This window comes from Puma concolor, chromosome A2 (assembly GCF_028749965.1).
Source record: "Puma concolor isolate L17-30 chromosome A2, mPumCon1.1.hap2, whole genome shotgun sequence".
NCBI classification, from domain to species: Eukaryota; Metazoa; Chordata; class Mammalia; order Carnivora; family Felidae; genus Puma; species Puma concolor.
Window position 1 is genome coordinate 1,049,772 of NC_141668.1, and position 25,267 is coordinate 1,075,038.

The 25,267-nt window shown below is 53.5% G+C and overlaps 1 protein-coding gene and 1 long non-coding RNA gene across 2 annotated transcripts in view; both read left to right on the forward strand.

Annotated features, from left to right (window-relative positions):
* PTPRN2 (protein tyrosine phosphatase receptor type N2) overlaps nucleotides 1–25,267 on the forward strand; it is an 806,499-nt gene that overhangs the window by 498,358 nt on the left and 282,874 nt on the right. The window lies entirely within an intron of this gene.
* On the forward strand, nucleotides 11,857–13,782 carry LOC147582906 (uncharacterized). Its single transcript, XR_015242573.1, has 2 exons — nucleotides 11,857–13,108; nucleotides 13,208–13,782. It is a non-coding gene; the product is annotated as an uncharacterized LOC147582906 (long non-coding RNA).

The following is a 25,267-nucleotide window of genomic DNA, read 5'->3' on the forward strand; positions in this document are numbered from 1 at the left end:
TGTTTACTTCGAAGTTCGCACTAACGCCCTGAACGTGCCTGTATCCCTTAGCAGCGCTGGGTACGGCTGTGTCACTGGGCATAGTATGTGCAGCTGTGGCCCCAGAGGCCCGGACACCTGGGCAGGGCGCCGGGAGACCCCCGGGAGGGTGGGTGTGGGGAGACGCCCTCTGGGCAGGGCAGGTGCAAAGATGCCCCCCCCCCCCCCCCCGGGGGCGGGTGGGTTCAGGGGACCTCCCAGGCGGGGCAGGTGCACAGACCCCTCCCCGCCGGGAGGGGCATGGGCACGGACGTGTGGCCAGGACGGTGGGCCCATGGGAAGGCTGCACGCAGACGGCAGGGGAGGCCAGGCACCTGCCACGCCAGCATGACGCTGGCCGACCGCCCGGAGAGCGGGTCCCTCCACACCCAGTCTCCTTTCGGGATGCTCGCGCCCCTTCTGGCGTAGGCGCCACCTGACACATTCTGACCTTTTTAGGTTGTTTCCTAGCCAGCGGGTTGAGCTCCACTTCTGATTTAAGTGTTAGGTTTTTGCAAACAATTGTAGATTTACAACGTTAAGAATATGCCTGCAGGGATCGTTTTCCATCGGTCTTTTCTTTAAGAAAATTTGTCAGCAGACCCTCTCGTCACAATTTCCGGCTCTCGGAGGAAGGCTTACTCGGGGCCGCTCAGCGTCCGGACTCAGACTGATGACCACGCCTGCTGGGCGGCGACACCTGTGGGCGGTGGACCCGCGCCTAATGGGCAGGCGCCAGGCTGGGCTGAGCCCAGGGTGTGACCACGGCAGCAGGCTACTGTGCCGTGCCCCACACAGTCTTTTGTCTGGGCGCCCGTACAGGGTTCTCTCGGGCGAGAAGAGAAGGCTAGACTTTCTCTGTGGAGGTCGTTTGTGCGAACGGGAGAGCAGACGCGCTGTCCCGGGGGCCTGAGGCTCCGGACCCGAACCGTCAAGCACAGTGATAACAATTTAAGGTACTTACCAGAAATGTCCGATTAAGCCTGACGCACCCTTTAAAGATGGCAGAGAAGGAATAAGGTAATCGGAGTGGATTTGGGTTAAAAATGAATAAAAAGACGAAACGCGACAAAAAACAACAGGAAATGAAAACAGACGCAGAGACCCTCACGGGGCCTCGGGTTCCCGTCGCAGTGATGGGAGGCCTCGGGGTTCAGAGCCGGACGGCCTGCCAGACCTCGGGGCGGGCGGTCTGGAAGTCCCGTCGGCGCCCCGGGGCCGAGGCCGGTCAGAGTCTGGACTCGTCACTTCCAGCCCGAGCGAGGCTGCCAGGCCGTTCGCCCGCCTTCCCCACCTCCCCTCCTGACGCCTGGTGGCCTCACGGCTTTGCCCGCCAGTGAGGCGAGTGCCCGCAAAGTCTGCTCCCGAAACGGCGCGCGGTGGTCGGCGTGGTGCGCGGGAACGAGGCTCCCGGGAGCCTCGACGCCTTCGAGAGTGTGCAGGGCGCAGCGTGAGACTGTGGGCACGAGCAGCTGCCGCCCGGTGTGGGTCCCGCTGCCCGTCACTGCCTGGCTCCCGGCGGTGTTCAGGGGCGCTTGTGTGCTGCGGGAATTGGGGTGCCGGGGCCGTGGAGGCAGCTCTGACTCGGGGAGTGGAGGGTGGAGACTGGGAGTCCCGCCACGACCGCAGTGGCCCCGTGATTCCAGAAGGAATGGAAAGGGAGGACAGGGTCCAAGAGGAGGAAGCGTGGGTGATGCGCGGCCACCAGAGACCAGGAGGGAGGAGCTAAGAGTCACTCTCTTGTTCCTTTCTGAGGCTGGGGTGACAACCCCACGTTCGAAGAGCGAGCATGGCGTGGGGAAGCACAGTGAGAGTTGGAGGTCGGGTAAACTTGGCAGGACCTCCGGGGCAATACTCAGGTCACCTCGTGGCCGCTGGGTCCGGAGCTACGAGATCACAGCTGCCTCCGGTGGGTGTGCCGGACCCTCGGGGACATGGCACCGTCCTCTCTCTGGCGTCTCCATCCACGGGTGCCGTTGGGCTTTGCCGGTCCCCTGTCCCGCGTTCAGCGGGGACAGGAACCCCACGTGCGCTCCGGAGCGGTGGCCGTGGTGGCGAGGCCAGAGCGCACAGTGGGCGGAGGGGCGAACGTGGAGGTCCCGCGCGGCCTTGGTCCAGCCTCCCACTGTGCCCCCCGCACAGTGGATCTGCGGGCCTTCGGGAATGACTTTGCTGGGGTGACAGGGAGAAGCCGCCTCTGGGACAGGCTGTGTGAGGAGTCACCGCGTGTCATCGTGTTGCTCTGCAGAGTCTCTGTCACGACTGTTCTCGATGTAGTTCAGGCCCATCCACTGGGCCTTTGAGGACCGCTGAGAAAATGGGGTTCCCTTCTGCATTTTAATTTTTTTTTTTTTCAACGTTTATTTATTTTTGGGATAGAGAGAGACAGAGCATGAACGGGGGAGGGGCAGAGAGAGAGGGAGACACAGAATGGGAAACAGGCTCCAGGCTCCGAGCCATCAGCCCAGAGCCCGACGCGGGGCTCGAACTCACGGACCGCGAGATCGTGACCTGGCTGAAGTCGGACGCTTAACCGACTGCGCCACCCAGGCGCCCCCCTTCTGCATTTTAATTGTGACGTGCTTCCTGGAAATCCCAGAGCAGAGAGCAAAAGCCTTCCTGAGTTATCTCCAGGGGACACGGAGCCCAGCACTGTCAGAACACGTGGAAAGGGCTCCTGATGAGGCCCGGTCGGCGGGAGCCGGCGGGCTGGCCGGAGCTGTGGTCTTGCCGGCAATTCGCTCCGTTTCTGGGGACTCTGTGTCACTTGGCCACTGGCGGGTCACCCAGGCAGCCAGCATGCACCTGGAAGGGTAGCTCATCGTGAACCCACCCGAACGTGGCGCAGACTGCTTTCTGGAATCTTCGAATCGAAAGGCTGTTTGAATTGTCTCACAAAGCCCTTCATCTTACACTGAGGGAGCTACGTTTCTGGAAGCTCACGTCAGCTCGGTGAGAACAGAGGCAGGGGGCCCTGAAACGTGCTGTGAAACCACACTGTCCCGACTCCCACTTCTCCAGGGACCCCTAGACCCTGATGCCCTGGGGCACAGACGGGGGACCACTTCCTATACGTGGTGGTTCCTGACAGCTGGGTCAGCATTTGGGGGTAGAACTGAGGGAATCGGGCCCTGCGACTGGTCCTTCTCCTTTCTGTAGAAGGATCGCACTGACCGTCAGAGGTCTTCGTCCGCCTGCACGCGTCACCGATCACCTCTGTGCTTCGGGTTTTGTGCTAAGTGTTAGAGCTGCTGCCGGGGGTAGAGGCAGTAATTCCTGTGCTCTCAGAGCAGGTACAGCGTGTGGGCACGTAGACCCAACAGAGGACCAGGGTCCGTGCGGAGGGGGACCCGCCCGCGGGGGCAGGACCAGGGTCCGTGCAGAGGGGGACCCGCCCACGGGGGCAGGACACAGAACTCTCCCCCGCTGGCCAGCCTGGCATCCTGCTGCATCTGTGCAGACTGCTGAAGTGACCAGCACATCCTACGTTTGTTTTAGCTCTTACGTGGCTTCGGCTCCCTTCAGGGAGGTGCTCTCTGCTTTTCCTCCCCAGAAGTGTGCCTCAAAGGGCGTCATGCCAGGAACTGTGCATAGCATGGGGTGAGGGTGGCGCGTAGGAGGCGCCGTGGCTGGGGTCTGGGAGTCTTCTGCAGGGCCTCTCAGCGCAGCCAAGCCCGTCTCGGGGGGCTGATGGGCCCCTCCTCCCTGCCCCAGGCCGCTCACTCTTCGCTGACACTCTCCTTTGCCTTTTGTCTTTGCGTTTCGTGTTTTCTCAACCTGGTCCCGCGACTCAGTGGTCCTGACGTTCAGGGGGAGCTAGTTGGCACGGTCCAGCGAACAGGGAGTAAGTCGCCCGCCGGCTGGGTGGTGGGCGGGCACAACGGGCACAAGGAGCCACGGCCTGCTTGCACGCTGGGAGAGAACACGGTCCCTGTGGGGGAGGGCAACCTCGGGAAGACGGCGGGGCTGCTGAGAAGTGTGTACGAGGGAAGGAAGAAGAGTGAAAAACACTTTATTAACGAGCAGTGATTGGAACTCGCTGAACTGGTGCCTGGCACGGGGCAGGTGTGGGGGCTCTGCCGTGGGGAAGGCGGGTCTCATCCTTACGTGGACCTAAATGGGCAAATCCCGCAGGATGCCAGCCGGAGCTGGACTCCACACACATCATTTCCCCCAGGGCACCAGGGGGAAGGCCACCTCTGCTTCCCACCGGAACGTTGCCATTTCAGCACGAGCCTCAGAGAGACTGTCACCCCAGAACCCAGCAGTACGCGCAATCCCTTCACTGCCCCCGTCTGTCTTTGGGGGTCCCCAGTCAACGTGCCCCCAGGACTGCTGCCTACAGGCATGGATCTGGGTTCTGCCAGTGGGAGCACAGTGACGCTGGGCAGGGAGGCACAGCCAGCCCCGAGCCCGTCCGGCAGAGGCCTGAGTGTGGCAGGTGGAAAGGTTCCCGGGGCCTCACCAGTCTGGTGGGGAATGGGGACAGGCTGGGACAGGCTGCGCCCGGCCACGGTCCTTGGTGGGGAGACAACACCTCACAGTCAATTTGCTATAAGACTGGAGATTTTAAGGATTGTAAGCCCTTTCTTGTTTCAAAGAATTCAGTTCCCACCCCATCCAGGTTTTTGGGTCCACTGTTCCTTCTTACATTCCCAAAGACCTCCTCCGAGCACGGAAAATGACCTTGTTTGTGGGGGGATTCCGGGAGGGCTGTCCGGAAGGCAGAGGACCACCCAGTCCCAGTCAGAGGCTACCAGCCACTTCCCGGAAGACAGACCAGTTTTTGGTCGTCCGTCTTCCGTGGTTAGTCAAGTCAGGGCTGGTCCTGACGTTGCTGCAGGAGTGCAAATGTTCCTTCCAGAACTTGAGCTCAGTTCTTTTCGTACATGCCCAGGAGTGAATTCCTATCACATGGTAATTGTATTTTCGGTGTTGAGGACCGTTCATACTGTTTTCCAGAGCAGCCGCGCCGTCTCACATTCCCGCCAGCAGGGCACAAGGGTCTCAATTTTTCCACTTTGCCAAAATTTGTCTTTTTTTTTTTTGAATTTTTTTTTTCAACGTTTATTTATTTTTGGGCCAGAGAGAGACAGAGCATGAACGGGGGAGGGGCAGAGAGAGAGGGAGACACAGAATCGGAAACAGGCTCCGGGCTCCGAGCCATCAGCCCAGAGCCTGATGCGGGGCTCGAACTCACGGACCGCAAGATCGTGACCTGGCTGAAGTCGGACGCTTAACCGACTGCGCCACCCAGGCGCCCCTGTCTTTTTTTTTTTTTTTTTGGATAATTGCCGTACTTACCAGTGTGAGGTACACATACACATTTTAAACACCTGGATATAAAAATAAATTGCAGGTTATACCAGAGAGAATGCAGGACTAAGGAGTCAGGAGGTCAAATCTGTGTCCCTTTCTCCCACTGAGCTGTGGTAGACACTGGATGTTACAGGCGAGGCCTCTGGACTGCTCCGCCCTTCTATGATCACTGGTTCTGGCAAATTGGATTCATGTCCCTGCACTCACTGTAGATACAGCTCGGCCCACAGAGATTTCTACCCCTTGCTGAGCTCCACCCACCAGACTCAGCACTTAGCAAGGGGCCAGCACCAATGCCTCGGGCAGCACTGGCCTAGAACTTTCCACGGTGATGGGAATGCTCTAGATGTTTGCCTCTAATGTGACAACCACCGGCCATGTGGGATGTTGCTGATGTAACTGAGGAGATACATTTTTCAGGTTGTTTGATTTCTTTCACTTAATGTGAAGTCACGTGGCTACAGTGGTGAGCAGGGCAGCTCGTGTTGTGCTCGTGGTGCGTCGGTGGCCTTGAAGAGCCCAGCTCCTTGGCCTTCGGTGCCCTGTGCCCGTCCTGATGTGGCCATTCTTCTCTTGGGCCACACCCACAGATGTAAAAGCTCCCTGTTTCACCATCAGAAATGAAACCACTCTGCATAAGTACTGAGCCCCCCAAAAGGTGATTATTTTCACTGAAAACATTATCACATTTAGGGGCACCTGGGTGGCTCAGTCAGTTGAGCGTCCAACTTCGGCTCAGGTCACGATCTCACGGTTTGTGCGTTTGGGCCCCGTGTCGGGCTCTGTGCTGACAGCTCGGAGCCTGGAGCTGCTTGGGATTCTGTGTCTCCCTCTTTTTCTTCCCCTCCCCCTCTCATGCCCTGTCTCTCTCTCTTTCTCAAAAATAAACATTAAAGAAAAAAAATTTTTAAAGACCTTATCATGTTCAGTGTATCAGAAAGATGATGTGTCGTGATGTTAAATAGAACTTTTGGGAAGACGGTTACCCACAATTCCATCAGTTGGACACGCCTTGCACATGTAATGTGTGGTGTGCTGAGATGATAGTTCCAACATTGAAAGCTGTGGGTTCAGATCCTGACTCTGCATTTTGTCGTGTGGCATCGAGAAGACAGAGGCCCTCCCTGGGCCCACCTGCCGGCCTGAGCTCGTGGCACACGGGAGCGCGTGGAAGGTGGGCCACCCGGCCGTCTGCTCATGCGATGCTATGTGTCTCACATCTGCCCCCACCCCACACCTCAGGACTTGTGGCCACAAGGCCAGGCAGAGCCAAGTGTCCCCAGGAACGGCCCCGGGCGGTGCTCACCTGCTCAGCTCACGTGTCCTTCCTCTCATCGTGGCCCCCATCCGGCCACTGTGCTCCCTGCATTTTCACCTTAGTCAGTGCAGGAATTTCCGGCCCTGAGACTGCCACCTCCGGCCGGCAGAGGAGACCCCTCATGACTCTGCCACACACTTGACTTCCTACTGTGTCCGGCCCATTCCACGGCCGCCTCCTCTGTCCTCACGGAGACTGGCTCTTGTCTTTGAACAGCCGGGCTCAAGTTACCATGAAAACATATCGAAATAGCCCCACCATGCATTTTGCCTCACGTCTGGAAGATTCCACATGTCACGCTACGTCCAAATCTCAGCCTGACTGTGCCACCGCGAGAGACAACGTGTGTCAAATACTTATTAAGCCCCAAGTCACAGCGGTTGAAAATGGTGCCGTTGAGCAAGATGGCCGCAGGGCTCACGTCCCCTGGTCGTGAGAACGGGGCGAGGGAGAGCTAGAAGATGTAAGGGGTGCAGCCTCCCACACGCATCGCTCGCATCTTCTAGCTTTAAGGGCTGAAGGCGGTCAGTCCCTTTCAAGCCAGGACTCGCCCTGAAGCTCAGGGGGCACACCTCGTTCTCTTCCACGAACGGAGTTGGTGACGGGAGCAGGACCTGTGGACTTATGGGTCCAGCGCCTCTCGGGCTTTTTAAGCATCTTCTCCAGAGGAAAAAGATGAAGATCTCAGTGTGACCTCCTCACCCGAGTCACCCTAGAGTGTGACACTTGGAGGTGTTAAGCCACCGGGGACCCTTCCATGGATGGCTTTGTGCTCCCATCAATGCTCTTTGTCAGGCTCTGGACCAGGATGACGTGGATGGAATGAGAGCCCTCACGATCTGCCCCAGAAATCAAGGATCAGCGTCTTCTCTTACCTTTTCCTTTCCTCACTGACACCCTTGGGGCCCCTCGTGCCCAGGTGACAAGAGACCTCGCGTCCCCCTCCACAATCTTCCAGGCTTCACGTGTGAGTGACTCTGAATCCACGTTCCACTTCTGCTAGGGACCTGCGTGGTGGCCTTCACAAAAAACCAGTCTTTGCCCTAGGGTCATAGAAGTGCCAGAAGGGCTTCCCACAAGGTGACTTATGAAGAGATGGAACCCCCCAAGCGAGGAAGGTTGGCATGGGTGAGGGAGGTGGGAGGGCCCTCTGCCAGAAGCAGACGTACGCAAAAAGCCCCAAAAGCCACCTGGCAGGGTGTGGTCGATGCCCCGGAAGGACAGGCGGGGAGCTTAGGACTGTCTGATGAGACGTGTGCAGCACCTCTGGGGGCTTCACGTGGCCAGCCTTGCCTTTTAGGCACCTTCTGGCTTCTGTTTGCAGGAGAGGCAAAGATGGGTGACCGGATGGTACTGACGGGACCCTCAGCAGGATTTGGCGATGATTGGATGTGCAGCAGAGGGAAAGCACGTGGCCAACAGGTTCTCGTCTGAGAAGTCACATGGATGGCCGTGAAACCCACAGAGCCCATGATGTCGTGTGTCATCTCCGCAACAAAACAGAGAGCTAAGCCCCGTGACTCCCAGTATTTTTTAAAATTAGTTGAGGCAGAATACCTTTCCTCTCCATTCGAATCTTCACACATCCGTGTAGTAGCTGCAGTAAAATCCAATGGCGTTAAGCATCCCTGTTTCAGAAAAACGTGGGGTAAGATAAAGCAGGAGAAAGTGTTTGCATTTCCTTTAGTAACGGGAACTTTCAGATTACAAAACCTATTGGCACACAGTGTAAAGATAAGTAAACGGCTCTAAAGAAAGACAAGTGGATACTAATGAATAAGTAAATAGTTATTTCTAACTTAAAAAGTAATTAATAAGGTGTAACTATGTTCCTATACTGTTCCAGTCAAAATGTCTGTCCACCATACAAAAAAAAAAAAAAAAATCACTAAATATGTGAAGAAGCAGGAAAATGTGACCCATAGTGGAGAAAAAAAGAAAGTGGTCAATAGACACAGACTCTGGAGTTTAAAACGACTATTACAAATATGCCCAAGAATTTAAAAGGAAAATACGATCGTACGATTGGGCACATGGGGAACCTGCGCAGAAAACTAGACTATACGAAAGACCACATAGAGATCTGAGAAAAGAAAAGCCTCTGTAAAACGAAATGTTCGCTGGACCGGCTTGACGGCAGAAGAAAGGGTCGGCTCATTCGAAGCCAGATCGATAGAAGCCATCCAACCTGAAGAACAGAGAAAAATATTGAAAAAAATCAAGAGAGCCCCGGGGGCCTGAGGAGCGTCGAGCAGACAAACGCATGCATAACAGGAGTCCCGGGGAGCAGGGAAAGAAGGGTGATGCATAGCGCCCCCCTCCACCGCCCTCCCCCCCCGTGGGAGATGAAGCCCAGGGAGCCCCGAGCCATGTGAGCAAGCAGAGAGGAGTCAAGGACATCCCAGCCAGGCTGCCGAGGTCTCAAAGCCAGAAACCCTTAAAAACTGCGCAGCGGGAGAGACACGAATGCTCAAAGAAGGTGAGGGGAGCCTGCAGCGAAGGCGGCCGGGGCGGGTGGTGCCCCGTTCGCCCAGGAGCCGTTGGCCGCGTGGGGCAGGAGGCTTCCGCCTGAGGGGCGGTGCACAGAGGAGCGGGAAACAGGAAGGAGCTCGGCTTCGCTCCCTTAAAAAGACGAAAACGAGAGCGAGACTTGGCTTCAGTGGAAGAAGAATCCCGTATGCCTGAGACTCCCAGATGTTCGCTCACGTACAGATGATGGCAGGACAGCACGTGCGTGAATCGGCTCCTGTTCAGACTCCCCCCGCCCTCTCCTCCCCTCTTACCCTGTTGCAGTAAGAACGTGAGTGTCTCGTATTTGCCTTTGAAATCTTCTCACGTCTGATATTCTTCATATTAAGATCAAATCAATGTTCATAATATTTGGTTGAGACAAGGATCGTCGATAATACTGAAATGAGGGGCTGAAAGTGCGAGGCACGTCAGGGTGGGTCTCACCTCAGGCATGTGTCAGCTGCAGTGGGAACACGACGACATTCGCAGCGACAGACCCGGCGGACGGCGGCTTTGTACGTGAGGCAAGTGCACGGCCCCTGCAGTGGGACGAGTCAGCCGTGTGCCTCTTGATGTGACACACTGAGAGGGACACATACCACGCCTGTGCTGCTCTTGCCAAAGTGCAAAACCGCATCTGATACGAGGCAACCTTAGAAGAGCTCAAAGTGAGGGACACTCCCCGAAATACCTGATGGGCACTCTTTCAAACTTTCAATGTTATGAGAGACAAAGAAAGACTGGAAAATTATTTTTTAATTATGGGAGGACAGAGACGTGACAATGATCGAGGCTTTGGTTTTGTTACAAAAATGGTACTGGGAACGATTGGACAAATATGAATGAATTCTTTTGATTAGATATTAGTACCAAGTAAATGTCAATTTCCTGACCTCAGTAGCCGTACAGTGATTATGTGAGAGAATGCCTTTGTGGGGATAACGTGTCTACAACTGCCTTTCAAATGGTTCAGAATAACGAAATTAAAATATAAGCGTAAATTACAGAGGGAATTTGGAGGAGAGCATAGTGAAAAAACAAGTTACATTTGGGGAATCTGGATGAAGGTATGCATGGTCCCATATGGTATTCTTACAACTTTTCTGTAACTCTGATATATGTCAAAATAACATGTTTAAAAAAAATAAGGGGGGAGGGCCGTTTAAAATGGCAATAGACAACCACGGCCCACTGAAAGGTTTCCTGCCAGTGTTGGTGCGCTTGTATACAGTAGGAGCTCTGACACGTGCTGTGCACAGCAGCCGTTCTCACTGGCACGTGGAGTTCATCAATAGTAAACTCTAGGCATTTGCGAAGTTGAGTTTACTAAAGCTTAAACTTTGAACGGTCTCACAACTTACTGTAAACAATCCCTAATCATATTTAAAAACAAAGAGTCTATAGAATTACCCCATAGGGGCGCCTAGGGGGCTCAGTCGGTTGAGCGTCCGACTTCGGCTCAGGTCACGATCTCGCGGTCCGTGAGTTCGAGCCCCGCGTCGGGCCGCGTGACGACGGTTCGGAGCCCGGAGCCCGCTAAGGATTCTGTGTCTCCCCCTCTCTCTGCCCCTCCCCGCTCGTGCTCTGTCTCTCAAAAATAAAGAAACGTTTTTAAAAATGTAGAATTGCCCATCAAAATAAATCAAAGAGGACTCGTATTTTTTGGTTCATTCACGAGCCCCGGAGAGGCCGCTGAGCCTGCAGGGCTCTGAGCATCGCTCAGGAATCCGTGCTCTGCGCCAATGCCGCGCTTCCTGAAAACGGGGTTGTAGGCTAATGGCCCGACTCGTTGGAACTGCCCTTCCTGAAGTGCCTTCCCAGCATTCATTTGGAAACACACGGGCCATCGTGTGCACGAGCAGAGGGGGCTCCCTCACAGCGGTCCCGCTCCGGCCCCGGACCAGCGTGTCCTTTCAGCAGAGCGAGGACACGAGCGTGCCTGGGCCCGCCTTTCTCGTGCCAGGGCACTGGCCTTTGAGCCTCACCCTCTGGGGACCCCTCCCTCAGCCCAGGCCTCTGCTTTCTCTCAGAATTCCTGCCGGTAAGCTGCAGAGCCAGCTTTGAGCCGCGAAGCTCTGGAAAAGCCGCTGGCTGGTGCACGGACTGGCGGGCAGAGCCGGGGACCCAGGCTCAGACAGCTCGGAAGACGGCCACGTCCCCCCGGCCGTGGCTGCCCTTCTGAGCGCCGGTGCGGAGAAGCCCCGTCTGGCTGCGGCCCCCGCAGCTGCGGAAGGGGCTCTCGGTTCCTCTCCGCCACCCCCGGCCCCGTCAGGACATGTGCCGCCTGCCCCCTCGCGTGAGGGAAGGAAGGAGGCCTTCCGTGGGTCCGCACGCTCGCCTGTACCCTTGGCGGGGCTCCCGCCTCTTGCCGAAAGAAGCAGGAAGGCGATTCAGATTTTGGGGGCAACGAACGAAGACTTTTTAGATTCCCACGAAAAGATTCAGTTCATCCAAACAGTACTTGCTCTGTGAGTAGCCCCGCGTTTCCATCGACTTGTTGGCCTCCTCGGAGGCTGCCCCTGCCCGGGTGACATTTGTCTGCTCCTTGATCTGTCTGGCCCAGGGAAGCCCCTTCTAGAAGGGGTGGAGTTGGAAGGTATTACCAGCACCACATCAGGCAGCGGGAAGCAGAAGTAAAGGAAGCAAACGCCCCCCCCCCCCCCCGGCCCCATCCCGGCCCCGTTCGCACGGGGAGGCCGGCGGTACTCACAGCCCGTCCATCTGCAGAGTTCACCTACGGGAAACAGCTCGCGGACATTCGGGAAAGGACGCTGACCCACAAAGGTGGTAAAGAGCAGGGCGCTACACCCCGAACGCGGCAACGCAGGAGAGCCTGCCAGAGACACTGGCTGATGAGACGTTTGTGACCAAATAGTCACAGATGCGAGTGTGCTGTCATTGCGATCGCTTAACGCACCGTGCGCTCGGAATAGTCCAGAGCTGTGGTCAAGGGAAACGTGGCAAGGAAGTGACACCGGGCTTGTTTGCGGGGAAGCCCAGAGCTTGTCCTGGGGTCTGCCCGGTGCCCTGGACTGCGTCCCCGCCCCCAGGGCCCCGGCTTTCTCTGCGGGGCATCCTGACTGGCCTGGGGGCAAACCAGGGATTGTGTTCGCGGTATGATTCACCTGCTTCTCCCCCCGCAGCTCACGGTGGGCACCGTCAGTATCGTGTGTGTCCGGGGCACGTGGCTGGGTGGCATGTCTTGACCTCGGGCCTGGCCCCAGGTGGCTGCCTTCCTACTCAGAGATGTGCTGGGCAGGGTGTGGGGGGGGGGAGTCCCCCTGAGACACCGGGTACTGGGGGAAGCTCTCTGAAGAAGCTTGCCTCTGGCACAAGTCACTTCAACAAACAGGACGGTTTCTGCACGTGGGGAGTCGTCCCTGACCCGGGAGACCCACAGAGTCGGTGAGAGTGACGGGGAGGGCTCACCTCGAGGCTCACGGGGCAGGGAGGTGGGAGGGGTGGAAGGCGTGCTAATCGGGGTGAGGCGGCCTGTGCTCTGAGGGCGCGTGTGGGTGAGACCATTCCATCCTGGGGCATGTGAACCCCACCCCAGCTGCTCGGGACCCCGGTGGTCCAAGGCGGATCTGCGTGGCCTGGGCAGCCACGGGGTGGGCGTGACAGAGAGGGAGAGCGCTTCTGGGGAGGGGGCACAGACCTTCGTGTTTAGGTCTCTCAAATTCAGGGCACAGCTCTTGACCAGCTCCTCTTTCCTGGCTCACGGGGCATGACCCGTGGGTGAGTGAGTGACCCCCAGGAGGCAGGAAGTCATTCCCTGCAGGCAGCTGGAGGGGGGACTCCAGTGCAGACCCCGCCCTGGGGTATGAGTTCCCCACCAGCTCGTGACCTTGGGAGGCCTCGCTGCCCTCCTGGGTCGCTGTAGGACTCAGATGGGGAGATGCCCACGCCGCCCTGGCACAGCGTGTCCACCGTAAGCACCCGGTAAGTGTTGGCTGGGCTGGTGGCTCTTGCCCAAAGAGCTCACGCTCCAGTCCTCCAGTTCCCAAGTGAAGGTAACGGCTGCCCCCCATTCTTCACGAGGAGCCAGTCAGACGCACGTCCTGCACAGAAGACACGGGTGAACGCTCAGCCTCGTCACAACCCACAGACTTCACAGCAGAAGGGAGCGCGAAATGTTAATTCAGCCCTGAGAAAAGCATCTGCGTTTCACAAGGGCCCACCTCGCGCCCCGTCTCCCACCCACCATGCTCGCCACGCCACACAGCCGGCCTTTGCCCTCGGAGGTCGGTGTCACTGGGTTTTCTGTCTTTGGGACTCTGCTCCGGGAGCACTCTGGTGGTGGGACCCCTGCGGCCAGAGTCCCAGACACGATGGAGCAGCGTTCAGCCACCCTCCGGCGGACGGGACAGACAACCTCCAGGGGCAGGAGGCAGAGAGCATCCTGCCCAGGGCTGAGGGCTTGGCACTCACCCAGGACTCCTTTATGTCAGCTGTGGGCGTTGAGTAGACGTGGCTCCCGATTATTGAGGGCGCGTGGACGCGGGAGACCTCCCCCAAGGCTGCTGCTCAGAGACCCCGTGGCCAGAGCCAGGCCCGCCCAGCCTCCGCCGCCCGCTCCCTAATGGGATCGGGATTAAATTGGGCGACTTCTAAGATCCCTTCTTGCTGTCTCATTGTTTCCACTGAGCTGTCACTGTCTCGCTTGAATTCAGAATTCGTGGCGATATACGTAAAGCTCTAATATGGCACCTGGCTTGTGCTCGATCAAAGGGGTTTCTCATCTCCAGCTTCCTGTGGCTGCCGTGGTGGGAAGCAGATGATAGGTAGATGGACAGTAAGTATACAGACAGGCAGATGATGGATCCGTATGTCTCGAGAGCTCAAGAAAGTCTATACCAACCTGCCCTAGTTAGGGTGTGTGTACTGAAAGCCATGGCAAAACCATGAGATGTTTCGTAGGCAAATACTGCTCTCATCTGTGGGAGAAGAGGTTTTTTTGTTTTGTTTTGTTTTTGTAATTTCAGGAAATTTTATTCATATCACCAATAGGTATGACTAATTATTTACTTATTAAACAGAAGTTTGAATTCTAAAAATATTGAAAATAGGATGTTTGGGGGTTTTGCTGAACATTCTAGTTTTGGGTTTCACTAGGGTTACAGAGAATCAAGTAGAAAATCTTACAGATATGCATCAGGGAAGAGAGTAAGAATATTCTCTTGAACTATTTTCCTATTTACCTAGAGAATATATGTTTCCTTTTTATTTTATTTTATTTTATTTTTTTTGACCATCAATCTCCAGTTTGCATTTATTGAGTACTGGTCCGTACCAGATACTGTGCCGAAAGCTTTTTGTTCATTAATTGTTTTAAATTTTTTTTATTATGAAATTTATTGTCAAATTGGTTTCCATACAACACCCAGTGCTCATCCCAATAGGTACCATCCTCAATACCCATCACCCACCCACCCCTCCCTCCCACCCCCCATAAACCCTCAGTTTATGAAAGAAATTGAAGAAGATATAAAGAAATGGAAAAACATTCCCTGCTCATGGATTGGAAGAATAAATATTGTTAAAATGTCAATATTACCGAAAGCTATCTACACATTCAATGCAATCCCAATCAAAATTGCACCAGCATTCTTCTCGAAGCTAGAACAAGCAATCCTAAAATTTGTATGGAACCACAAAAGGCCCCGAATAGCCAAAGTAATTTTGAAGAAGAAGACCAAAGCAGGAGGCATCACAATCCCAGACTTTAGCCTCTACTACAAAGCTGTCATCATCAAGACAGCATGGTATTGGCACAAAAACAGACACATAGACCAATGGAATAGAATAGAAAACCCAGAACTAGACCCACAAAAGTATGGCCAGCTAATCTTTGACAAAGCAGGAAAGAATATCCAATGGAAAAAAGACAGTCTCTTTAACAAATGGTGCTGGGAGAACTGGACAGCAACATGCAGAAGGATGAAACTAGACCACTTTTACACCATTCACAAAAATAAACTCCAAATGGCTAAAGGACCTGAATGTGAGACAGGAAACCATCAAAACCCTAGAGGAGAATGCAGGGAAAAACCTCTCTGACCTCAGCCATAGCAATCTCTTACTTGACACATCCCCAAAGGCAAGGGAATTAAAAGCAAAAATGAACTATTAGAACCTCATGAAGATAAAAAGCTTCTGCACAGCAAAGGAAACAGTCAACAAAACTAAAAGGCAACCAACGGAATGGGAAAAGATATTTGCAAATGACATATCGGACAAAGGGCTAGTATCCAAAATCTATAAAGAGCTCACCAAACTCCACACCCGAAAAACAAATAATCCAGTGAAGAAATGGGCAGAAAACATGAATAGACACTTCTCTAAAGAAGACATCCGGATGGCCAACAGGCACATGAAAAGATGCTCAACGTCGCTCCTCATCAGGGAAATACAAATCAAAACCACACTCAGATATCACCTCACGCCAGTCAGAGTGGCTAAAATGAACAAAACAGGAGACTGTAGATGCTGGAGAGGATGTGGGGAAACGGGAACCCTCTTGCACTGTTGGTGGGAATGCAAACTGGTGCAGCCGCTCTGGAAAACAGTGTGGAGCTTCCTCAAAAAATTAAAACTAGATCTACCCTATGACCCAGCAATAGCACTGCTAGGAATTTACCCAAGGGATACAGGAGTACTGATGCATAGGGGCACTTGTACCCCAATGTTTATAGCAGCACTTTGAGCAATAGCCAAATTATGGAAAGAGCCTAAATGTCCATCAACTGATGAATGGATAAAGAAATTGTGGTTTATGTACACAGTGGAGTACTACGTGGCAATGAGAAAGAATGAAATATGGCCTTTTGTAGCAACGTGGATGGAACTGGAGAGTGTGATGCTAAGTGAAATAAGTCATACAGAGAAAGACAGATACTATATGTTTTCATTCTTAGGTGGGTCCTGAGAAACTTAACAGAAGACCATGGGGGAGGGGAAGAAAAAAAGATGGTTAGAGAGGGAGGGAGCCAAAACATAAGAGACTCCTAAAAACTGAGAAGAGGTTTTAGAATTACGCACAACAAGAGAAATCTGGGGATGTTTTCTGGCGCAGAATGCTGCAAATGACTGCCCGCCTTTCTTCCAAAGTTTCCCTTTTCAAATGTCATTTCGTGCTTTTCCGGCTGTTCCAGGGTGTGACTGCTGGTGCCAGCTTCTCTCTGACACCTCACTGGCCCTGACCAGCAGCGCTGGCTTTGCCCGACTGTGCCAGAAATGCAGGATCCCAGCCACAGCCCCTAGGTCACCGTCTTGCGCCTCCACAAGATCCCAGGCGATCCCTGTGCACGTGACAGCTCCAGGCACCTCCTGGCTTCCGCTGGCCTCCCCCACCCCCACCCAGGCAGGGCCGGCCTCCAGCCGCGGGGAGTCAGAGAGTTAGCCACTGGACAGAGTGGAGCCAAGCTGGCCTGGGCGTGCAGGGACCCTCTCTGCCACTTGGGGCCCAGCAGAGGCAGCCGCGCGGACTCGGGACTCTTCAAGATTCTGGAAGAAGGAGACACTTAATGCATTTCGACCGCTGCCTTGGCCTTTCCCGGCGTCAGCTGCTGTTCCCGTCAGCTACAGACAGTGAGGACTGCAAACGTGAACCATGCAAACTCGGGCGAGCTGGGCAGAGAGCATACAGGGGCGAGTGCCTGTTTGGCAGGGCGGGCCTTGGCCGGCCGGTGCAGGGGGTGCTTGTGCAGGCCTCGCCAGAGCAAGCCAGGGCGCCTTCTCCATAACCGTGTGAACTCTGTACTTCCATCCTCTTTCTGAGCTCGGAAAGCCTCGTGCCACGAGCGGACAGCCACCTGTGGCTGCTCTGTGTCCAGCTCTGACACCGGACCGACCCTGGGGCCCCCGAGGCCATCCCGGGACGGGGGTTCAGACAACGTCCAGGAGGAGGCGCTGCCTCTGCCAGACCCTACTGGCCTCGTCAGCCGCGACCGCGATCGAAACCCAGGATTGTTGCTGACGATGCTTCAGCTGAGAATTCCTCCTTATACGTGCACAGTGCGTGGGTTCCAGCGGGAGCCACCCTGAGAAGGCCCAGGGACCGCCCACCCCCCCAACGTCCCTGCCCTCCCCTGTCCTGGAGCTGGGCTTCTGCGTGAGGCCCGACTGCCCCCACCCCGGGCATGGGAAATGCACTACTGTGGGCCCCCCGACGCCCCTCCCCTTCCAGTCCAGCCTTTAGGATGGGCTTTCCAGACCCCTCCATTCCTGGTGTTCCTCTCCTGCCACCTGCCATCGTGGGCCAGGGGGCCCTTAACAAGCTGCCATCGAATTGAAAACCGTGTCCAGGTAGTTTTCTTGAAGAGATTTCACATTATCCTTTGAAAACCCTCCATTGGTTTGTTTGGAACCCCAGCTCTACCTGTCAGTCACAGAACCGACCTCTCCGTGTCCCTGGCTTCTTATCTGTTGGGTGAGGGGATGGGGTGTGAGACCCTGAGAAGCTGATGATCATTGACTTTGCCCGTTGAACTCGCGCAGGATCTTCAGAGGTTGGTTTTGGGCCCCCGTTTGGACCAACGGGCTCGTGCGGATACGGACGACGTTCTCTGCATCTTTTCCAGGCCAAGTGTGCTTGACGGCCCCCCTCCCCCACCTCTCGTGAAGAATGAGCCGGGCTCCGCCTGGCGTGTCCTGTGGCTCAGGCAGCGTTAGCCCTAGGTCTGGATGGTCCCCGAAGAGCCAGGGCCATCTTGTCCTGCCCCAGACGCACCAGCCCGGTCTTATCTGGGTCGCAGGCAACAAGCAGCGATGAGGCCCTGAGGCTGCTCCCACCCGACCTGCACGGACTCCTGGTGACTCACCTGATTTTCCGAGTTTGGGTTGGAAAACGTCCCCGGGGTGGGTGTAACACTGTGCACCTTACAGCGTTAGGATAAACATGAAAAACCCAGAGCGATGTTTTCTTCATAGACCCGTATGAAAACACAGTTTAGGCTAAACTTTACATTAAACCCTGGTTGCAAAGAAACGTGTTCACCTGAGCAAGCAGTCTCTGGGGTCTTTATCGAAATGACGTTAAGGAGAAGGAGGAATTGGTTACCTGCGGCGATAGGCATCCACGGGGATGGCGGGTCCCAGAGCCGGCTTGATACCTGTGCCATCATTTGTATCGTATATTTTCACTCTGCTCTGAAGCAGAGCAAATAGGTTTTTGTGAGCCAGTGACCTTATGGATTAGCTGTGTTATTTGTGACTTAGTGAAGCAGTCAGTTGAAATATTGAAAATGTTTTCCCAACTCAGTCTGATTTCGGTGTGCCGCAGAAGGACGCGACGTCCCCTTCCTAATGAATAGTGAGGACCGCTTGCCTCACGCCGTTGGGAAGGGAGGGGACCTAACCTTACACAGTGCGGCTTCTGCCGCGCCCAGAGAGAAAGCTCACGTTGACAAAGCGGTCAAAGCAAATCACACTTGCTAGCTTGTCTTCAGCTGGGAGAACGTTCATCTTGCTTAGCTCGGTACTTAGCAGTGGATACGGTCTCCCGGGGGATCCCGGTGCCGCAGAGTCAGGACCCGCCGCCGGCCTCGAGCCAGCCTCTGGTACCGCGGCCCATGGGCAGATGTCCCCTTCCTCCCTTGCCGCGTGTTGGGGTGCGGTGCAGGGCCCCGTGGCGCAGCAGAGGGGAGGCAGCCGGGGCTACGCCCTCCTGCAGGGCCCCTCTCCTCCTCTGCCCTGTCTCCTGGATTTTGGAAATCAAAGAGCCCTGGGACGCCTGGGTGGCTCGGTTGGTCGGGCGTCTGACTCTTGGTCTCAGCTCAGGTCACGGTCTCCGAATTCAAGGGGTCGAGCCCCGTGTCCGGCTCTGTGCTGGGCATGGAGTCTGCTTAAGACTCTCTCTCTCCCTCCCTCTCTCCCTCTGCCTCTCCCCCACTTGCTGTCTCTCTGTCTCTCAAAATAAATAAACTTAAACAATTTTTTTAAATCCCATAATGCGATGATAGACACAGAGCGCCAGTCAGTTGGGTTGGACAGTGGTAACTGCTGCTTAGACCCCTGCTGACCAGTAATAATCTGCGGCAATAATCTTTGTGCAGTTGGCTGCCCTTTACCTGAAGTTCCCAGGGTCATCTGTACTGCAAATAACAACAACAGGCTCCTAACCTTTGGTTTTCCAATGGGCTTTATTTTTAGAGCAGCTTTATGTTTACAGAAAAGCCGTGTAGAAAGTAGAGAGGGCTCCCACGTCACTCCCACCTGCCACAGGTGCCCCGTTATGGACACGTTACGTCGGTGTGGGACGTCGGTTGCGCCTGATGAGCCAATATTGACACATCGCCGTCGACTCAAGTCTGTGGTGTACGTTCGGGGTCCTTCCTGTGCTGTGCGTTCTGTGGGTTTCTCTAGATGCACAAGGGCATGCGTCTCCCTTCATGGTTTCACGGCTCTAGAAATCCTCAGTGCTCCACCTGTCATCCCTCCCCCGTAACCTCCGGTAACCCCGGTCTTTGTACCGACTCCAGGGTTGTGCCTTTTCCAGAACGTCATGGAGTTGGAATCACACAGCGCGCTGTCTTTTCAGGTCGGCTTCTTGCACTTTGTAATACGCGTTTAAGGTGCTTCCGTGTCTGTCCATTACTTGACAGTTCATTTCTTTTCCGCACCGATAATGCTCCGCTGTCCGGACGGACCACAGCGTGCTCCCCCGTCGTCCACTGAAGGGCATCGTGGTTGCTTCCGAGTTTTGGCTATTATGAATAAAGCTGCTGGAAACATCCATGCACAGGTGTTGGCATGGCTGTAACTTCTCACCTCCTCTGGGTAAATGCTGGACCGTGTGCTGCAAGAGTGTTTACTTCTGTGAGAAGCCTCCAAACTTGGGCTCCAAGCCTCCAAACTGAGCACCACTTTGCGCTCCCAGCAGCAGTGCGCGAGAGCTCCTGTCACTCCACATCGTCACCGGCTCTTGCTGTCGTCAGGGCTCTGGATTTTGGCCGCTCTGATCGGCGTGTGATAGTGCCGGGGGGCCCGTAGCTGGTGGACTGACTCGGGAATGTGCAGATCCTGACCTGCTGCAGGAGGGCACGGCCACCCCCACGAGGAGGCAGGTGGCTCCCTCAGCATCCTGGCTCCCACTTTGGGAAGTGAAACCCGCAGGGTCGCTTTGATCGAAGACGTGGTTTCACTACACCCACACAGACCCATCGTTTCTTGCAGATCTCAGAACGGGGCTGCAGGGAGCGAGGGATGGCGTCCCCGTCCCGGGTCACCAGTGACCAGAGATGGAGAGCAGGCTGGCGAGCCTTTTACCCACAAGGTGGTGGGCGTGGGGGACACTTGCTCTTTGAGGCTCAGCTCTAAGTGGCTATTTGGAAAAGGCCCCCAGGAAAAGCAGAGCAGGAACTCAGTCTTTATCTAAGTGCCCCGCTCGGGGCGTGGGCAGGTGGCCATGCTGTGAGAGGCCCGGACAGCAGCTCAGAAGAGCGAAAGTTGTTCTTCCCGTCACAGTAATCGTGTGTTTCCCCAACGCTGCGGGGTGTGGGGCGTCCTGTCACGTGCTCTCTGCCATCTGTGTGCCTTCATAGGTGAGGCATCTGTCCCGGTCATAAGCCCTCTTTTTTTTCGTGGGTTGTTTGTTTTCTTGCTGTTGACTTCTAAGAGTTTTTATACGTGTTGTGTGATTTGCTTACATTCTGTGTACACACAAGTCCTTTGTCAGATGTGTCCTCCGCAGACGTTTTCTCCTGGCTTCTAGTTTGTCTATTTATTCTCTTAATCATGTCTTTTGCAGAGGAGAAGTTTTTAATTTTAGCAAAGTTCCCCTTGTCAATTTTTTCTCGTATGGATCATGCTTTTGGTGTTGTATCTAACGTCACCCCTAGCCCGACTCATCTAGATTTTCTCCAGTCCTCTCCCCTAGGAGTTTCATACTTTTGCATTTCACACTTGGGTTTCAACGTGGAAGGTGTGAGGTCTGTGCCAGCTCTGTTCCCTGCATGGGGACGCCAAGCGTCTCCAGTGCTGCCTGCTGAGAAGACTGTCCCTCCCCCACTGACTTGTCTTTGCCCATCCACCCAAGACCAGCTGCTAGCCTACAGGTTTGGCCATCTCAGCTTCCGGCTTCGTAAGGTGTGGCAGGAAGGGTATTTCTCCCAAGAGGCTTTAGAGGCTCTGAACATTTCGGATCCTGGACATTCAAAGGGAAGAGGAACTTGGCAGGGCCCCAAACTGCCCTCAGTCCACAGTGGGCATGCCCCTGGTGTTGACCCTGTGTGCCCTGTGGCTTCCTCACTCAACCACAGGCATGTGAGGTGCCCACACACGGTCACTGACCCCTCAAATTTCCCGATGAACTTGGCTCCATCACGTTTGGGCTCATCCGTTTCCTCAAGGAGATTTGACAATGTTTTCTGTTTCTTCATAGTTGTCTATTCAGATTCTTTCTTCAGTCTTTGCCAGTTCAGTAATTTATATTTTGGTTGCTGATAGTTCAATTCCTTAAGAGTTCCAAATATTTATACATAAGTAGTAGTATTACCTCATAACTCTAAAATTTCCACTGTACCTTTGCTTATATTTTCTGTTTCATTATTAATTTTTGGTAGTCCTAGGGTTGGAGGTGTCTTATTTTTCTGTTTTAGACTTCTGGTAAGAGTTTATGTATTTTTTGCCTAAACTCCTGCTTTTGGATTTATTCACCAGTCCTGGTTTTCTTTTATAGTTTATTAATTATAATTTTATTTCTTATTCATGTTCCTTCCTCAAGTTCTGGCTCCATAATGTGAACACCTAGTTTTTGTTTTCTTTGTTTCTTAAGTGGCAGTGAAAACATCACTGGCCCACACCCACCACGATGGAATCTTTGATTACCTCACATGGTTTAGATTTACAGTGTTTGTATCATTATTTGCTCAGTATTCTGAAATCATAGTTTTGATTTCTTCTTTAAGCTAAGAATTGGTGAAAAATGTATTTTTAAATACCCAACTGATTGGACAGTTTTGTTTTATGTGGTTACTAGTTTTTAATTTATTAGATTATTTATGTAAATTTTACTATTTGGAAATCATGAAGACCTCCTTTACCTAATACCTGACCTAATACCTGATCGGCTATACTTTTGTTTCTATGCCATAGAATTTGACCAGCCACTACTGAGTTGTCTTCTGTATGTCCCCCATGTGGGTTGGGGAGAGCGTCAAGGCTGGTCTGCCATTTATTAGTTGTGCGACTTTAGGAAGGGAACTTATTTCCTGCAGCGAGCTCAGTGTTCCTCCCTAGTGCAAGGGGACAAGTGAAAGGCCTTATCTTGTGGGGCACATAGTATAAGGTGGAGAAAGTGCTGGGCACAGTCCCCAGAGCATGGGAAGCAGGTGTCTGTTGGGTCTTCTGTCTGTCAAGCCATGGGAGGCACATCAATTCTCCTTTACCAAGTGCAGTGTTTTTGTTTGATTTCTTGGCACATACACCGTACCTTCATTTTGGATTTTTAAAACATTAACATACAATTACTCTATTTCACTTAAAAATAACTTTTTATGTAATTGTATATTGTCTTGATGTGAATACTATGGCCCTTCCTTCATTTCTGTTTATATTTACCTTATTTTTTTCCCTACCCTTTGAGTTTTTAATGTTTCTAATCTGGTTTGTTTTAGGTGTCTTTCTTGTAGATAACACTTTTGGCCTAAGTGGGAGAATTTGTCCTGGGAGTAAAATTTAACCTATTTACATTTATTGTTGTAACTGTATGTGTTTTTAATTCATTACCTTCTTTCGTGCTCTCCACTTTCTGTGCCTCCTTTCTATTTCTTTCGTGTGGATCACGTTTTGTTTTATATTGTTCTCAAGTGACCTGGGACGTGCACTCACTGTTGTAAGTGCTTCAGAAGTTTCAAGCATACCTTAGATCTGCATATTCTAACTATCAACTTCAGGAGAAAACAAATTCTCTCGTCTTAGTTGGGCACCTACAGATCCCTGCCTCCTCTCACTTGGTAATGTGGAGGCTGAGTTTAACCTCATGTTTGCTGTGATCAAAGGGTGTCTTTACCAAAGTCTGTGCTAATATGTGGGCAGGGACAGGTATAACAAAACTCAGAACCTAAAACCGCTACGGTGCGACTGGAAAGAAGGCTCTTTGGGGGGCAGGCTCCAGGCCTTATGGCTGAAAATTGTCAGAAAATGTGTTGATAAGGAGATATGGCTGTTTGTCCAGAGGACTTTTAATAATAATAATAATAATAATAATAATAAAACCTTCATCAGATTTCACTGAAATTTGCATTGGGAAAGCCAATTACACAGAGAAATTGGTGGAAAATCTTATTATGGGCACCTACCTCTAGCTTTACCTGCTTACTCTAATGTTGAGAGAGAAATGGGAAGGAGGTGAATTTCCATCTTTCCAGAGCGCCGTGGTCCCTCCCTCCCTGTCACTTATATTGAACATAACAGTTCGCCAGGACCCACGCACCGAAAATTGCTGAAGATAAACATTGTATTTTAAATTACTGCAGGCAACCAGGCAGACTGGAAAAAATCATTTGAACAAATTGAAAACTGAAATGTTGATATCAGATATTAAATTAATGTAAGTGAGATTGAAACAATATCTAATTAAAATAATTTGAAAAATGACTTGGAAATTGAAGCTGACATTAGCTTTTACCAGCCTGTCATTATTATTACCGCACAGCCAAGCTGCATTTTCACGGAAGCCCTGCCCGCTCTCCAGAGACTTCACAGGAGACCGGCAGATAAAAGTCTCATTTATTTACTCGGTTATGGCTGGAAAACAAGGGCTAGAGACCCTTTCTTGGGGCCCTGAGGCATTTGACAAATCGACCTTTCAGTTTGCAAGGAGAGAATGCACTCCAGACCCGCTGTTCCAGTGAGGCTGGACCATGCCCTGTGCCTTCACCTTATGCAGGGCGTGAGAGAGAGACCAGCGGCTTCGGAAGGGCAGAGAATGTCAAGTGCAAGCTTGCCCGCTCGGGGGCCGCTGGCCAGCGGGTCCGGGAGGGACGTCAGAAGTGCGCCCCCAGGGGCTACGCGGTGGGTCAGGGAGCCCTGCACTTGGTGAGTGCAAATGTGGCGGCATTAACGCTCCTCCTTTCGTGCCTCTCAAACACCTACTTCCAGAACTGTCCTCCCATCTCTGTTTTATGAATAGAAGATACTTAAAGGGGAGGTCTGTCACAGTGAGACACGCGCCCCCTCATGATCCGTGGGAGAGTGAGGCAGGAGGCGGCCTCTAGCCCACGTCCTTGAGCCACGCTGAGAATGTGGCAGCGCCACGTTCAGAGGAGATAAGTCTGCCCGTCTGATAAGTGGGAGCTTCGGGGTGTGGGGTGTCCGCATGCGAGGTGCTCTGCAGAGAGGGTGCGATTGTTTTTGCTATTCCACCATCCCAGCAAGAGTTCCTGCACAAATTGCATACAAACATTGACTAATCTGACAATTTCATACACATCTGTTTATAGTTATGTTTCATATGATATACAATTGCCAGGTTATTTAACGTGTTACACACTTTACGTTTAGTTTCCCAGGGTTTTGGTCAAAGTAGAGTAGGTTGGTTACTGCTCCGTGAGCAGAGGGGTTGAGGATGGGGTGGGGGCTTCGCAGAGAACTGCTGGGGGTCCCTCTTCCCACTGGTGCACTGGAGGAGCAGACACAGGACTGACCCTTCTTTTCCTTCAGAAAAGAGCCCAAGATGCCGAGTGCAAAGATACAGATACCTTAGTAATCACATCAGGCATCTGGCGATACTGAAATTCTTAGAGACCGTCGCCCAAGTGAAAGTCACATAGGACCACCTCAGAATAGCGGGGACTGCGTGGCAACCCCAGCTGCCCTCCATCTGACCTGGACATGCGTGGGGGGGAGGGCATGTGCCCCTCAGGGCGCTGACCACAGGCAGCCCGCACCGCAGCGTGCCTTCCACAGGCAAACCCCTGCGTGGTCTGGGAAATCTCAAGCGAGGAATCTCTTTTAAAGTGATCGCGAGGGGCGCCTGGGTGGCGCAGTCGGTTAAGCGTCCGACTTCAGCCAGGTCACGATCTCACGGTCCGTGAGTTCGAGCCCCGCGTCGGGCTCTGGGCTGATGGCTCAGAGCCTGGAGCCTGTTTCCGATTCTGT